We start from the raw sequence: 14,164 nt of genomic DNA, 5'->3' as shown, positions 1-14,164 counted from the left end.
GAGGGCGGTATATATGAAGTTACTGCAGTGCCGTGCACTGAGTTACTGGCATTGGTAAATGAGCCGAGGTGATGAGCAGAAATGCATGCACGAAAATATTATTTCATCTGTCAACAAATTCTCGTGAATAATCTTCGTAAATCATAATCCGCAAACTTTGTGTACCGTATATTGTATATTATAGTACATTCATTCATGTGTTGATTTCTATTGTCTCGCCTTCATACAGTGGCGTACCGTGGGTCAAGACATTGGGGGGGCACCTCATGGCAGCAACATCAGAATTGCATAACGTAACAAATGCGAGCGAGCGGAGCGAGCGAGCTTGAAAATTTTGACATTTTACAGTCCCCAAACTGCCGTTTGTAGCTATATATAATAATATATGTATGTATATATATATATACAAATATATATATATATATTTGCTTTGGAAATTAAGGGGGTTGCACCGGGCGCAACTGCTGGCAGTTGCTGGCAGTAACATCACGAGAATGGCATAACGATTAAATGCGAGCTAGCGAAGCGAGCGAGCTTGAAAATTTTGACATTTTACAGTCATCAAACTGCCGTTTGTAGCTATATTTTTTCGCTTGGAAATTCAGGGGGGGGGGGCGCACCGGGTGCAAATGCTGGCAATTACTGGCAGTAATATCAGGAGAATGGCATATAACGGTTGAATGCGAGCGAGCGAAGCGAGCGAGCTTGAAAATTTTGACATTTTATGTTCCAAAAACTGCCGTTTTTAGGTATATTTTTCGCTTTGGAAATTAAGGGGAGGGGGCGCATCGGGCGCAACTGCTGGCAATTACTGACAGCAACATCAGGAGAACTGCCCTTCCGCATAGCGATTAAATGCGAGCGAGCGGAGCGAGCGAGCTTGAAAATTTTGACATTTTACAGTCCCAAAACTGCCGTTTGTAGCTATATTTTTTCGCTTTGGAAATTAAGGGGAGGGGGCGCATCGGGCGCAACTGCTGGCAATTACTGACAGCAACATCAGGAGAACTGCCCTTCCGCATAGCGATTAAATGCGAGCGAGCGGAGCGAGCGAACTTGAAAATTTTGACATTTTACAGTCCCAAAACTGCCGTTTGTAGCTATATTTTTTCGCTTTGGAAATTAAGGAGAGGGGGCGCACCGGGCGCAACTGCTGGCAATTAGGGGAAGTGTGGGAGAGTTGAGCCACTGGGAGAGTTGATCCAGGCCACCTCACATCTTCATAGTGACTGACAGTAGTCAGCTTATGCCATTTCTTGTTCATGCCTATGATTAACTATATACCAGCGCCAGTAAATAAAAGGGGAAACCGTAGACGATTCGGATGAGGTTTGGATCTGGTTTATTGCCGTGGCCGAGACAACTACGGCAGGCCAATTGTGCACAAACGTAGATTACTACATACACTGTATATAACACAACCAATACTGGCGTGACTTCTTCTTTCTTCCTCTGTTCTCTGACAGCTTAATCATTACTTTCCATTAACAATCAATCATATGTTTATACAACCTCAAAACTTGCCTCTGTTACAAACACTCTAAAAAAACTGAAACTAATCACTAAGTAAAACCACAACTGAACAGTTAGCATATCACCCATCACTGTGATAACAATCACTATACTGTAGTTAATAACAAAACTCTATCGCTGTCAACAAACAATTGATAACCTTATGCATAAACACATTGATCATACAGACTATCAATGTCCAACAAAAATCTTGCCCATTTAACCTCTGCATACAAGTATATCGACACACAAATGTAACTTGACTTGCTTTAAGATTTTCACAAAAAAAAACACAAAATCATCATATTCATGTAAACTACCGGTACACTGTATTTGCACCAAACTCCACTCAATTACCAACATCATATTGTTCCTAGATTTCTGACAACAACTGAACACAAATCACATTTCACAACAATCTCACTATTGTGTACTGTATCCCAATATCTTCTCTTCCCCCATTAATTAACTACGCTAACATGACACTAGTGAAATATAACAAAATTGGAAAAGCCCTATACATGTATATATCATAATCAGATACATAAACTATACATTGTACATGGTCATCTGAATAAAACATGAAATTCCTCACTAAGTTGAGCACGTGCAATGTACATGGTACTTATAAAAACATAACTGGATATGAATTATAACATAACCAGGGCAGACCTGGAAAACACTGTTTTGTTTTCATGAATCAATCCTGCTCAATAATAGTGAATAAACAATCCAGACAACCACACTATATAAAAATACATGCCGGTAAGTATGTTTAAGCTGTACATATATGTGCCAATCTTGTGGGAAAAATTAACAAAACTGTGCTAATAAGGGGCATGGGCATGATAACACTACAAATCTGTAATACTGTACTGGAAACATACAATGTATACGGTCATACGAGTCTAATTTACCATGGACAGTAATCAGGCAGCCGGGAAGTTTGCCACCATTTATCAACATTAGTATTAAAAAAAAATTATCATAATTTTGATCCTCCATATTTACAAAACAACATACAATACCTGTAGTAATAAATGAGTATACCACATATGTATCCGAAAAAACGAACAGACAAATACAAAAGTGTACTGTCTTTAAAAAAATCATACATACCAGTAGATTCCACTCATGTGTCCTATACATTCTATGACCATCAATAAAAACAAGTGACAAATAATAGCTAGCTAAATACGACATCAGCATGAGATACTTGTATGTACTTGCACAGGCTGCAAAAACAAACTTATTGTGAGTCAAAATGAAACTGGTGAAATAATAAGCATTAAAATAACTAGACGGCTTGTGCATTGCCATACACAGTCAGCGATATGTTGACATCAACCCTGACAAAAATCGTACATGTCCAGTCTATCTACATGTCTGGTTAAATACTGGTATAAGATGAAATACAGTGTAGTACATAGCTGCCATACTAGGAACACTAAAAACAAAAAGGCACCATATTCCTGCCTGATAGCCAAAGTGGTAATAATTACAAAAACACACATTGCATCCTTAGTCCAAAGGGCAAAAACCTTTACTTGAAAAAGATTCAGATCTCGAGAAATCAAAAGAGAAAACTGTACGAAAAAAAGGGGTTCACAAAATGATCGAAACATCAAATGATACCCAAAGAATTTTAGAAAATGTAAGTTTACCTATCGCAATGACAAAAAGGTGGGTATAAAAACGTACGATACATACAGTTGATGCATGTGGAAATATGTGAATTACAAAAACACACACCTAACACTGTGCGCCTTTATACACACTACAAACATGGGTACAGAATACAACTGAAATGACCAATTAACCTGGAGGAGACAGGGGCATGGGAGGACCACGGGTTATCGCTGATGGGCGGGAGGAGTCAGGGGGTGCTGAGGGATGGGGGATCCGGAGCACGCAGGGGAGTAGGACATCCATGATACCCACATCAGCGAAGCCATGGGTAGGAGCTCGGGGATCATCAGATGAGTGTTCAGTGGGGATCATCTGGTAGAATGCACGCGAGACTCCATCATCGGGAGAGGGGGAGGGATCTTCTTCGGACCACAAACAGGACAGGCACAGGCCGTTGTGCCATGGTGGAGCCTTCCAGGTTGGGTGTGTGTCACGATCGGCGAGGCCAACGTCATCCATAGGGAGGCGGAGGCGAACAGCATTGTTGTAGGCAGGAAAACCCTCTGGTTGGATTTCGGTGACCACGCTGAAGACCACCATGAACTGGTGTTCACTGTCTGGCGGCGTGTAGGAGGGAGAGGCATCATCAGGAGTGCGGTAGTAGCCAGGCGGAGAACCTGTAGAAGATGGTACTTCACCCTGCAAACGAGTACTGAGGACATCGACTGGCTGATGGGTGAATGTCGCGGTGGTCTTCTCCACACAGGCAGAACCATGACTAGCACGATGTCGATCAATGCCAAATACACGCATGTCCATGTGGGTTGACACCTTGGGTAGAGGGACATGATCCGTGACAGGAAGAGCGTCCTCACCTGTCTGACAGGGAAGAAGCTTGGAGAAACCTTGAGGTAAGGTAGCTTCCACAAACTGGTACTGTTCATTGAGACTTTGAGGATCATTGTAGGTATTATACCAATTGTCAATGGGAGTGTATTGACCGTGGTTGTTAGACTGTGAGTGTATGTGTGAATGCACTCGTGGTTGCTGTGAAGTGTCTGTGAATGTATTGTCAATGTCAGCGTGAGGGTTTGTATTGCCCATGAAAATGTTTGTGCTATACTCAGTGAAGAGAGTAACAGAGCTAGGCTCAGTGAAGGGAAAAACAGAGCTGGGCTCAGCGGAGGGAGGATCAGAGCTGGGCTCAGTGGAGGGAGGACCAGAGCTGGGCTCAGTGGAGGGAGGAACAGAGCTGGGCTCAGTGGAGGGAGGACCAGAGCTGGGCTCAGTGGAGGGAGGAACAGAGCTAGACTCAGTGGCGGGAGGAACAGAGCTGGGCTCAGTGGAGGGAGTAACAGAGCTTGGCTCAGTGGAAGGAATAGCCATATTGGGACTCTCAACACCACAGACTTCAATGCCAACCACACCTGCAGGAACAAAAGTCCATGAATCACTGTCAAAATTTGTCCCATATTTCTGTTCACACTCAAACCAATTACCTTTGTCCACAGCAATGATCTCACTCTGTCCATCATCATAATTCAGTAACACACACTCTATTACTTCATCTTCCGTATTCCCCATCTCACATTCAAACCCTGGATCTTGCACTTTTGCCTCTTTCACCATTAATCCCACACCAACACCTTCTGGCTGCATGTTGTGTGAATTACACTCTGCTTCAGCATCCTCTGTATTTTCCATCTCACACTCAAACTCATTGTGATCATGCGCATGTATCTCTTTCTCCATTACACTGACATGAACGGCTTGTGTGTGATGAGTGTTATGTGAATCATAGCCAGCGGATCGATCGCTGATACTGTAAGTGTACATAGTATCATCTCCAAACATAATCTGACCTTTCGAGGGACGAACAGCAATATCATTTTGCTCCATGAAATCTGCACCTGCGAGCACATCGACACCGTCATTCATCACATGATCATCCACAACGAAACCGTTAAACATCAAGTCACACTCATAGTGGTATAATGTACACGAAACAATACCAACAATATCAAGCTCTGGAAGATCACCTGAGTGACCAAGGGGTACATCAATGTAATCCTCATATCCAGACCCATCGACAAGGATTTCTAAACCAAGCATATCAGCTGCAGTTTCACTGATCAGACTACAGACAGAGCCACTTCGAACTTCAACCTGTATGACCTGATTATCATTCCCTTGCCCTGTAGCAGGGAAGTGTGGAGGTTCACGTTTTGTCGCGTCTGACAACGCGGATTGCTGGCCAAGGCCAACCTGCTGGCCCGCGGGACACCCCCGCTTGGGTGCCTCAGCGGCCGGGGCTGCGCGTCGCTGCATCGACGGGGAGCCGGTGGACCCGGCCACGGCGGCGCATCGCTTTGTTGATGCAACGTGCATATCACCACATGGGACTACACACTATAAATCGCCCAAATACTATATACGTCACCCGAATTATCACTGTAAATTACAACAGAACGCCTACTCCTGCGTATATCAGGCGAGATTCTCCTTTCTCGTGGACTAGGGTAGAGCAAATTAATGGCGTTAAATTCGCATCCAGCTGCCACCACGCCAGTAAATAAAAGGGGAAACCGTAGACGATTCGGATGAGGTTTGGATCTGGTTTATTGCCGTGGCCGAGACAACTACGGCAGGCCAATTGTGCACAAACGTAGATTACTACATACACTGTATATAACACAACCAATACTGGCGCAGTGTATGAGGCAGCGACATTGGACGAAGCATGACAAAATAGTCAAAGAAAAACCATTTTTGGTCACCAAAAGTGAATGTCCACTTGTCAGATATGTGGTTTTTTCTCACACCTATGGTAGAGGATAAGTGCGAATCAGTTGGATTAGCAGATAGTCTGTATATCATTTGTTTCTTTCAGCAAATTTCAACATGTTTGGTGTGGTCACTTTCATAGGTTTTGAGGGTTAGTTTAAATGGCGACTGTGGGGAGAGTTGTGCCAACGTGTCGAGGGAGAGTTGTGCCATGGCTAAACCCTGTATTCCAATGGCTCAGCCCTCAAGTGGCTCAACCCTCCCTTCAAGTGGCTCAATGAGTGTCATTTTTTTGTCAAAGAAACGGGTCTGCAATTGGATGAGGTGAGGAATATGGGAAAGGTATGTGGTGTTCTTGCCAGGGGTGACGCCACAGGCGGTTTCTTCTTCCTCACACCAACAGTTGACTTATTACGCAAATCCAATCAGGGTGCATCTAGAAATCCTGATCATGTGATCGTAGGTGGACCCCAACAACATCCACATTATCCATCCGATGACCCGTAAGTCAAACAGATGCCCCGACCCCTTTGTTACCATTACACCATCTTTCCTTAGATAGGTTTCCATAGTCATTTTCTTTTATAAGCCTGAACTTCTTAATATGATATGTAGGGCCTGCCGTAGTAGCATAGTGGCTCAACTCTCCCAACCCCGTGGCTCAACTCTCACCACATCAAGGGAGACTTGAGCCATTTTGCAAAATATTTTTGTTGAAGTGTCACCCCCAAGTTGTTTGTGCTAGGTGTCTTATTGGGCTATCATATTATGCCTGAATAGTTGTAGTATATACCAGCGAACGAATAATCCATAAATTGTGTATAGTTATTGAACAATATCACTAAATGTAAAAAGTGGCTCAACTCTCCCACACTTCCCCGTACTGACAGCAACATCAGGAGAATTGCATAACGATTAAATGCGAGCGAGTGAAGCGAGCGAGCTTGAAAATTTTGACATTTAATAGTCCCAAAACTGCCGTTTTTAGCTATATTTTTTCGCTTTGGAAATTAAGGGGAGGGGGCGCACCGGGCGCAACTGCTGGCAATTACTGACAGCAACATCAGGAAAATTGCATAGGGATTAAATGCGAGCGAGCGAAGTGAGCGAGCTTGAAAATTTTGACATTTTACAGTCCCAAAACTGCCGTTTTTAGCTACATTTTTTTCGCTTTGGAAATTAAGGAGAGGGCCTGGGCGCACCGGGCACAACTGCTGGTAATTACTGACAGCAACATCAGGAGAATTGCATAACGATTAAATGCGAGCGAGCGAAGCGAGCGAGCTTGAAAATTTTGACATTTTACAGTCCAAAAACTGTCGTTTGTAGCTACATGTATATTTTTTCGCTTTGGAGGGAGGGGGCGCCCGGTGCTTTTGCGCCCCCTGGATCCGCCACTGGTAGTCAAGGGTGTCGGTTTATGTTCATGATTGGGGGAGGTATGACCAGCGAGGGGACGTCGAAGTGACCAAGCGGGAGAAGGATGTCCAAAATCTGCACTTTATATAGAGCATCCCCTAATTTGTTTGTGTTTGTGAGTGTGTGTGTTTCATATAGATGGAAAAGTTAGGAAATAGCCAAGGTCAAGTCTTATTATTGGCAATGCAAGGCATTTTAATATAGACTAGTATGTAAAGCAACACTGCAAAATCGATGATCAAGCTTTGATAGCAAAATGTGTACAACCTATCAAACATCACATTGCGCAACATTGCAGCGACTCTTTTTGCCATTCCGATGTTCTGAGCACACTGCGCACATCATGCTTGTATTCAAAATGCCAACCAGGAATCACACTGAATCACAATCTTTTGTCGTTTCCGGGCTTTTTGAACAATGTTTCACTATAACACCTCTTTAATTATATGGTTAAAAGAAATCTTAGAAAAATATCTTTTTTCTTGATCATCCTTTCATGTCGATTTCAAAAGTAGTTTACTAACCCTTGAATTACCATTTTGGTAGGGTTTTTTTTTCTTTTTTTTCTTCTTTTTTTCTTCTTTTTTTTTTACCATCGGATTGGGGGGGCACGTGCCCCCCCCCCATTCCCCCCCGTAGTTACGCCACTGCCTTCATAGACCTAAACCTACATAGATAAAAATCCACATGTCGTTTCATTCGACGAAGTTGATGATGAACTTAGTTACTTACTCAGTGTATTTGTTATGATTGGCGGATTAAAATGTTTTTCATCACGGCTCTGTGAAAATTATCGCAGCATTTACTAAACGTCAAAAAAAGTCTGAAAAGCTACGTCCGAAGAGATAGCCTGAGTAACTAGATTGGGGGAAAATGGGTGAATGAATGTATAATAATAATAACATGATAATAATGATAATGATAATAATAATAATAATAATAATAATAATAATAATAATAATAATAATAATGATAATAATAATAATTACAATAATAATGATAATAATAATAATAATAATAATAATAATAATAATAATAATAATGATAATAATAATAATAATGATAATGATAATGATAATGTTAACAATGATAATTTTGCAAAATTTACTTTTGCAAAAGAAAGCTACTGTATACGTATATGCACCAACTCAGGTTATCGAGACCATTCAGATCCTTTATTCGCAGAATTAAGAACACTTAAGGTAAATGACATTATTTTTTTTGCAAAACTCACTCTTTATGTTTCGCTTACATAATGGTCAGTTGCCATCTTCTTTTTACTCACTATTTCAATTAAACAAGGAAATACATTCTTATCCAACAACACAATCTGATAAGTTTCACTTGCATAATCCCAAAACAGTGATGGCTCTGAAATCTGTCAGACACACCGGACCCGATGTTTGGAATTCTCTTCCTTCTGAAATTCGAAGTTTAAAGTCCATGCATTCTTTTAGGAAGGCTGTAAAAACAATGTTGTTATCTGAATATCAGTAATTCCATTGTCATTGTTAATGTATTATACCCGAAATTCTTTCGTAGAAATATCGACGCAATTAATCTATAATGATTATGTAACCGACCATGACCTGTATTAACTGTCCACCTGTACCTCGGTGAGGAAATATTTTGCCATGTCTTGCTAATGTGATACAGGTGACTTTACTTTGTATAAACCTTTAGTGAAAGCAGACAAACCTCTTCTTTCCCTTTCTCCTTTCAACTATCCTATCTCTATGCAAGTCATCCCTCCCTCCTATTCTCCTTCCGATGTATATTATAATATTATGTTATGCTACGGGGGCTGCACGCAAATCAAGCTACGCTTATGCTGTAGCCCCTCTGTATTATTCATTGTTGCATGTTTTGTTGTACTTTTGCTGTACATTGTACACAGGCAATGAACAAGAAAATACTTATATAATATATTTATGTTTGTACATGAATGTGTATATGTACAATGATGATACAGAAACCAATAAATCAAATCAAATCAAATCAAATCAAATAATGCCTTATTTACACAAGGTAGCTTCTTCAGTGTTGCCACTGCTCTACCAGAGGGTCCTGCCATTATCATTAGGTAAATGAATGAAAGAATGTGCGAAGTAGTTGAATAAATGGAGCGAAAGAAAGATATTGTCCCTCTGATACAATGTGTTGATTAATATTTTCACTTCATTTTGGAATCATATTTCTTTTTTTTGTATGTTTTGTATAAGGTTGTAGGCCTATGGCATAATTATATTAATTAAAACACGATGGCTGGATAGCCATAAACCATGCCGTGTAATGTGACTCTTCCTCCAAGCGTCAAAATAGCAAGTAGGCCTATATCAACACTTTTCTGTCGGAAGCAAATAGGTACCATGTATTTAACACCGCCGGCACCGCGTTTTCGAAAGTGGAGGGGGGGCACTTCCGGGTTTCATCAGCTAACAAAAAAAAAAAAAAAAAAAAGGTCTTCAGCGCAAAAGCAAAGGCCTTACCGCAGTCACACTTCACGCTTTCATTCTATCTCTAGTGCCACTTCCGGGGTTTAAAAAAAAAAAGAAAAAAGTGTGTGTGTGTGTGTGTGTGTGTGTGTGTGTGTTGGGGGGGGGGGGGCAAAGTGGTGACACCCTATGTATTCCTTTGTATGATGTATGGTTCCTCCGGCCAAATAATACTGGCATATTAGTAGGAAGCTTTAAAGGGAATTTTATTTTGATTTGATTTGATTTGATTTGATTTGATTTGATTTGATTTGATTTGATTTGATTTGATTTGATTTGATTTGATTTGATTTGATTTGATTTGATTTGATTTGATTTGATTTGATTTGATTTGATTTGATTTGATTTGCTTTGATTTGATTTGATTTATTCACAAAATGCAGATACATGCATTATTCACAAAATATGCACAGAGTTTGTACATGGAATACTGGAGTATGTCATTATACATTTTGTGTGGATCGTCTTACGCCATCATAGATCTGATCACGTGTCGGTGCGTGGATCGACTGGCATCTATTGGGAATTATACACCCTGTGTAGCTCTGACATCATAAAGGCATTACGAATTTATTAAGTATCCTGTCGACAAAATCAAAATAGTCCCTGCTGTACCTACTTCCAGAGATTCGGGAACCAGCCTGAATTTGCCTACAGGAACTATAACCTTCGATCCCAGTAGCCGAAATACAATATAGGGAGTTCATTCTCGCCTAGATTACTCCCGCACTTTATTTTTTTTTCTTTTTGTTAAAACAAAAGAAATAAAAAGAAAAAATTGGGGATGGTGCGTGCGCTCCCCTTTAATTTTATAGGCGCCCCCTCTTTTAACCCGAGTGTTGTTAATTTTTATTTCATTTCATGTATTTATCAAAGCACGGCAACAATTGAAGATTCAGCCAATTGCTGTTTTTCAGCATGTCCGCGCACGGATATAAACACGTAGAAATATACAATAAATACAATACAAAAAAAATGAAAGGAAAAAAAAGTAATCAATCAGATACTATAAACAAATACACAACATGGTGGGTATGGTAATTAACAATATACAATGTAATGACTCAACAGGAGAATATAGAAAAGGTAGTGTGGTCACAAACCATAGCTAAGCCTATGCAATTTATATAGTCCCTTAGGACCCCGTCTAAAGACTTACGATTGATTCGAATCAATCATAACTTCACAACTGATTTCATATCCGTCTCAAAAAGTTATGATTAAAATCAATTTCAAAAACTTGCGATTCATTGCAAATCCGTCTCAATCAATCCCAACATCTGACAGATTTACGATCAGTTCAGTAGGCCTTATTATTAAATTTGCAAATGAAGAATAAATGCAAAAACAGACTGAAACGCCATTTTCGGAGTTCATTAAGCAGGGTCATAATCAAATAGAAGAAAATAATTATTATTATTTTCAATTAGGCCTATACTGAAGTCGTTAGTATAGCAAGAATTAGGACCTATCTGTGAAGATATGAACTTCCCATTTTTTCAACAGCTTTTAACAATGTAATCTGATATATCTCAAATTGATAAGAATCTAATAAATTATTTTTTTATTATTATCTATTTTACACTTTAAACCCGTCAATCAACTCTTTATCAATCAGTCACGTTGACAGTGTATACTATAGACGTCGTGCAGTTGGCAAGAGTAAATATTGCGACATACCCATTCAACCGTGAGAAATTGCCTACACTATTATGTACAGATCGGAAAATGTTGGGCAGAGTGAGCTGTTGAGTGCAGCCGACAACGGGACTATACGCTGCCAAAATACGGAAATTGTGAATGAGGTAAACTATGTTTGACAGGGAATTGAAGAATACTTTGCTTTTGGAAGTGTTACAGCCATTGCATGAATTTCTTGGGGCTGCAAGAATGAAGGATTATTCGATGATGTCCGTTTAGTGGCTTGTTGCCGTGTTAGATGTAGGTTAGTCCCACCCATTAGCCTTTGTGTTTGTTGGAAAACACAAACCTGCTTGGCACGTGGAAAGCTAACTACACGCAGCCGCGACAAAACGCGTTTTGTCGCGGCTACGTGTAGTTAGTGGAAAGCATGCATATTGTCGTAAGTAATCTTTACCTACCTAGCCTACCGTATTTAATATACAGAGCTGAAAAGGCCAAAGAGTAGCTACATTAGGGGTCTACGTGTGAGACCCAAATTACCAAAGTGAAGAGAGAAAGCGGGGGGGGGGGTGGTGCGGCCCCACTCCTTCGCCTCCCCAATGCAATATGGCAGGTAATTTAAATTTAAGGAGTTTTAAGTCTAGCATTTTTGTGCTGTAACATCTTGTGACCTGATGGCATTCATAGAGGTCTAGACTGACTATAGTTGTATATTATTGTACGTGTTCTAATACAACATTGCCATAAGGTATTCTGTGACAAAATAAAAATATAATTTATGATAAACATGAACAGTATTTGTAGGTCTAATAAATATATATTTTCTCAAAATGTATTCCTTTGGTGGTTGGAAATGTATAGATTATCTATTGTTTGTTTGTGAGTGTATGTGTGTGTTTGGGGTTCATTTTGTGAGGCATGAGTGAAAGCTTGACAGGCTTGTGACTGGTGCTGTGGTGAGCATGAGAAATTAGATCCCTGAGGTGTTTATACATGTACTTGTGCCTGAGGCTGAGGTGTGAGACTTGATATGATTATATAAGATTGACCACTTGCAAGCTTGACCACTTGCATTTTGCTACATATGTGACCCGCGACAACGGTTTCAGGCAAAAGTCGCAAGAGCAAATTTCCTCCTAGGCGGGGTACAAAGATCTTCACCATTATCTTTGTCGATTTGGGTTTTTTGCAGAAATCGAATCTTTGATATGTTTTCTACATCTACACTAAATCTCATAGCATAAGACTACGTTTTTCCTATCGAAAATTGAATTCTAAGCACCCTATGTTGGATCGCACTCGTCAGTTTCGAGCTTCTTTCGAACGCCGCGCCAATATCCTCAGCGTTGCTACGGCGCAAGGTGTCGCATGCGATTGGCTGGTGCGTCGCACACATTTACATAATTCGGCTTTCGGAGACACCATACCAGTTGCAGCGTTTGGGGAATGCTTTGTCCACGCGTGCATGATTACATGCTCCATTGTTCTTGCTATAGTGGTTTATACGCTGTATAGTGCGTGCTCTTCGTTTGGCTTTCTATCCAAACTATTCTACCGCAATGTTCGACAACGGAAGTGAAACAAATATCATTTAGCACGACATCATCGTGTGAAAAGAAACAACAACAGTCTACTTGTACATGTAGTAAAAATTATGACAGCAGACTGACTCAAGGGAAGGTAGATGAGAGGAAAGGAGAGGTCACATGATACCAGTTACATTCAAATACTACACATCAAGATCGCACGAACTAACGAGCCGTGTTTGTTTGTTACAATATAATTAACACCATCGAACAAGGCAACATATGCACGGCTTGTAAAAGCAAAACAAACAGGAAGCGTAACCTTTGCCAGCAATGGCATTTTTCTGCCTACAAAAGGGTCGCCAATGATAAAGTCAAATCAACGACAATGAAAACGCGATTTGTAAATGTGTGGATTCGCCACCCGCTCCTGTTACATGCACATGGTCATGGCGTGTGGATGCCATTGCATAATGCATGCACCCGTACACATGTACACCATAGTATTACGTGCAATTATCGTATCCGCCATCTTGAAAGACGTAATGGTAAAACCAAGCCGAGCGAACCGCATTGTTTTTCGGCTCCATACGCTGAGCTCCTAGGAAGGGTGCCCGGGAAATTTGACTCTCTCAGTGAGCCAATCAAAAGGCGATGTGGTTGCTAGAGGCGGAGCTTAACATCGATTGGCACCATCGTACGGATGGGTGATTCTCACCTCGCATCGCCGCTCGGACATTGTCTTTGAGAAAGAGGTGAATCTTCAAAGCCCGTTTTCTCGCAATTTTGTCAGGCTAACAACTTAAAAAGTGCACTTTATTTCGCTTTCCATGCCCACTTATGGTGCCAAAGAATACAAGTGTTTTATATCAATGCAAAGCTTAGGAAATGGGCAATGTGATTCAGTGAAAAAACGAATTTTCAAAATGCCCGACTTTTGCCTGAAACCGTTGTCGCCGGTCACATATGCATTTATTTTGCTACATATGCATTTCCCATGATCCCATGGACACCTTCCTGAGTATACTCGAAGCCAGTCTTCAACAGATTAAATGTTTAAATAGATTCAGTAAGTTCATTAATCCCTTTTTTACTTCATTGTTTATCTGCAGTACATGTTCTCCCGGCCAATGTCAGTCAATGAATGATGGCATT

Source organism: Diadema setosum, chromosome 19, assembly GCF_964275005.1.
Source record: "Diadema setosum chromosome 19, eeDiaSeto1, whole genome shotgun sequence".
NCBI classification, from domain to species: domain Eukaryota; kingdom Metazoa; phylum Echinodermata; class Echinoidea; order Diadematoida; family Diadematidae; genus Diadema; species Diadema setosum.
The sequence above is the reverse complement of the archived record's forward strand: the minus strand, read 5'-3'. Positions refer to the sequence as shown.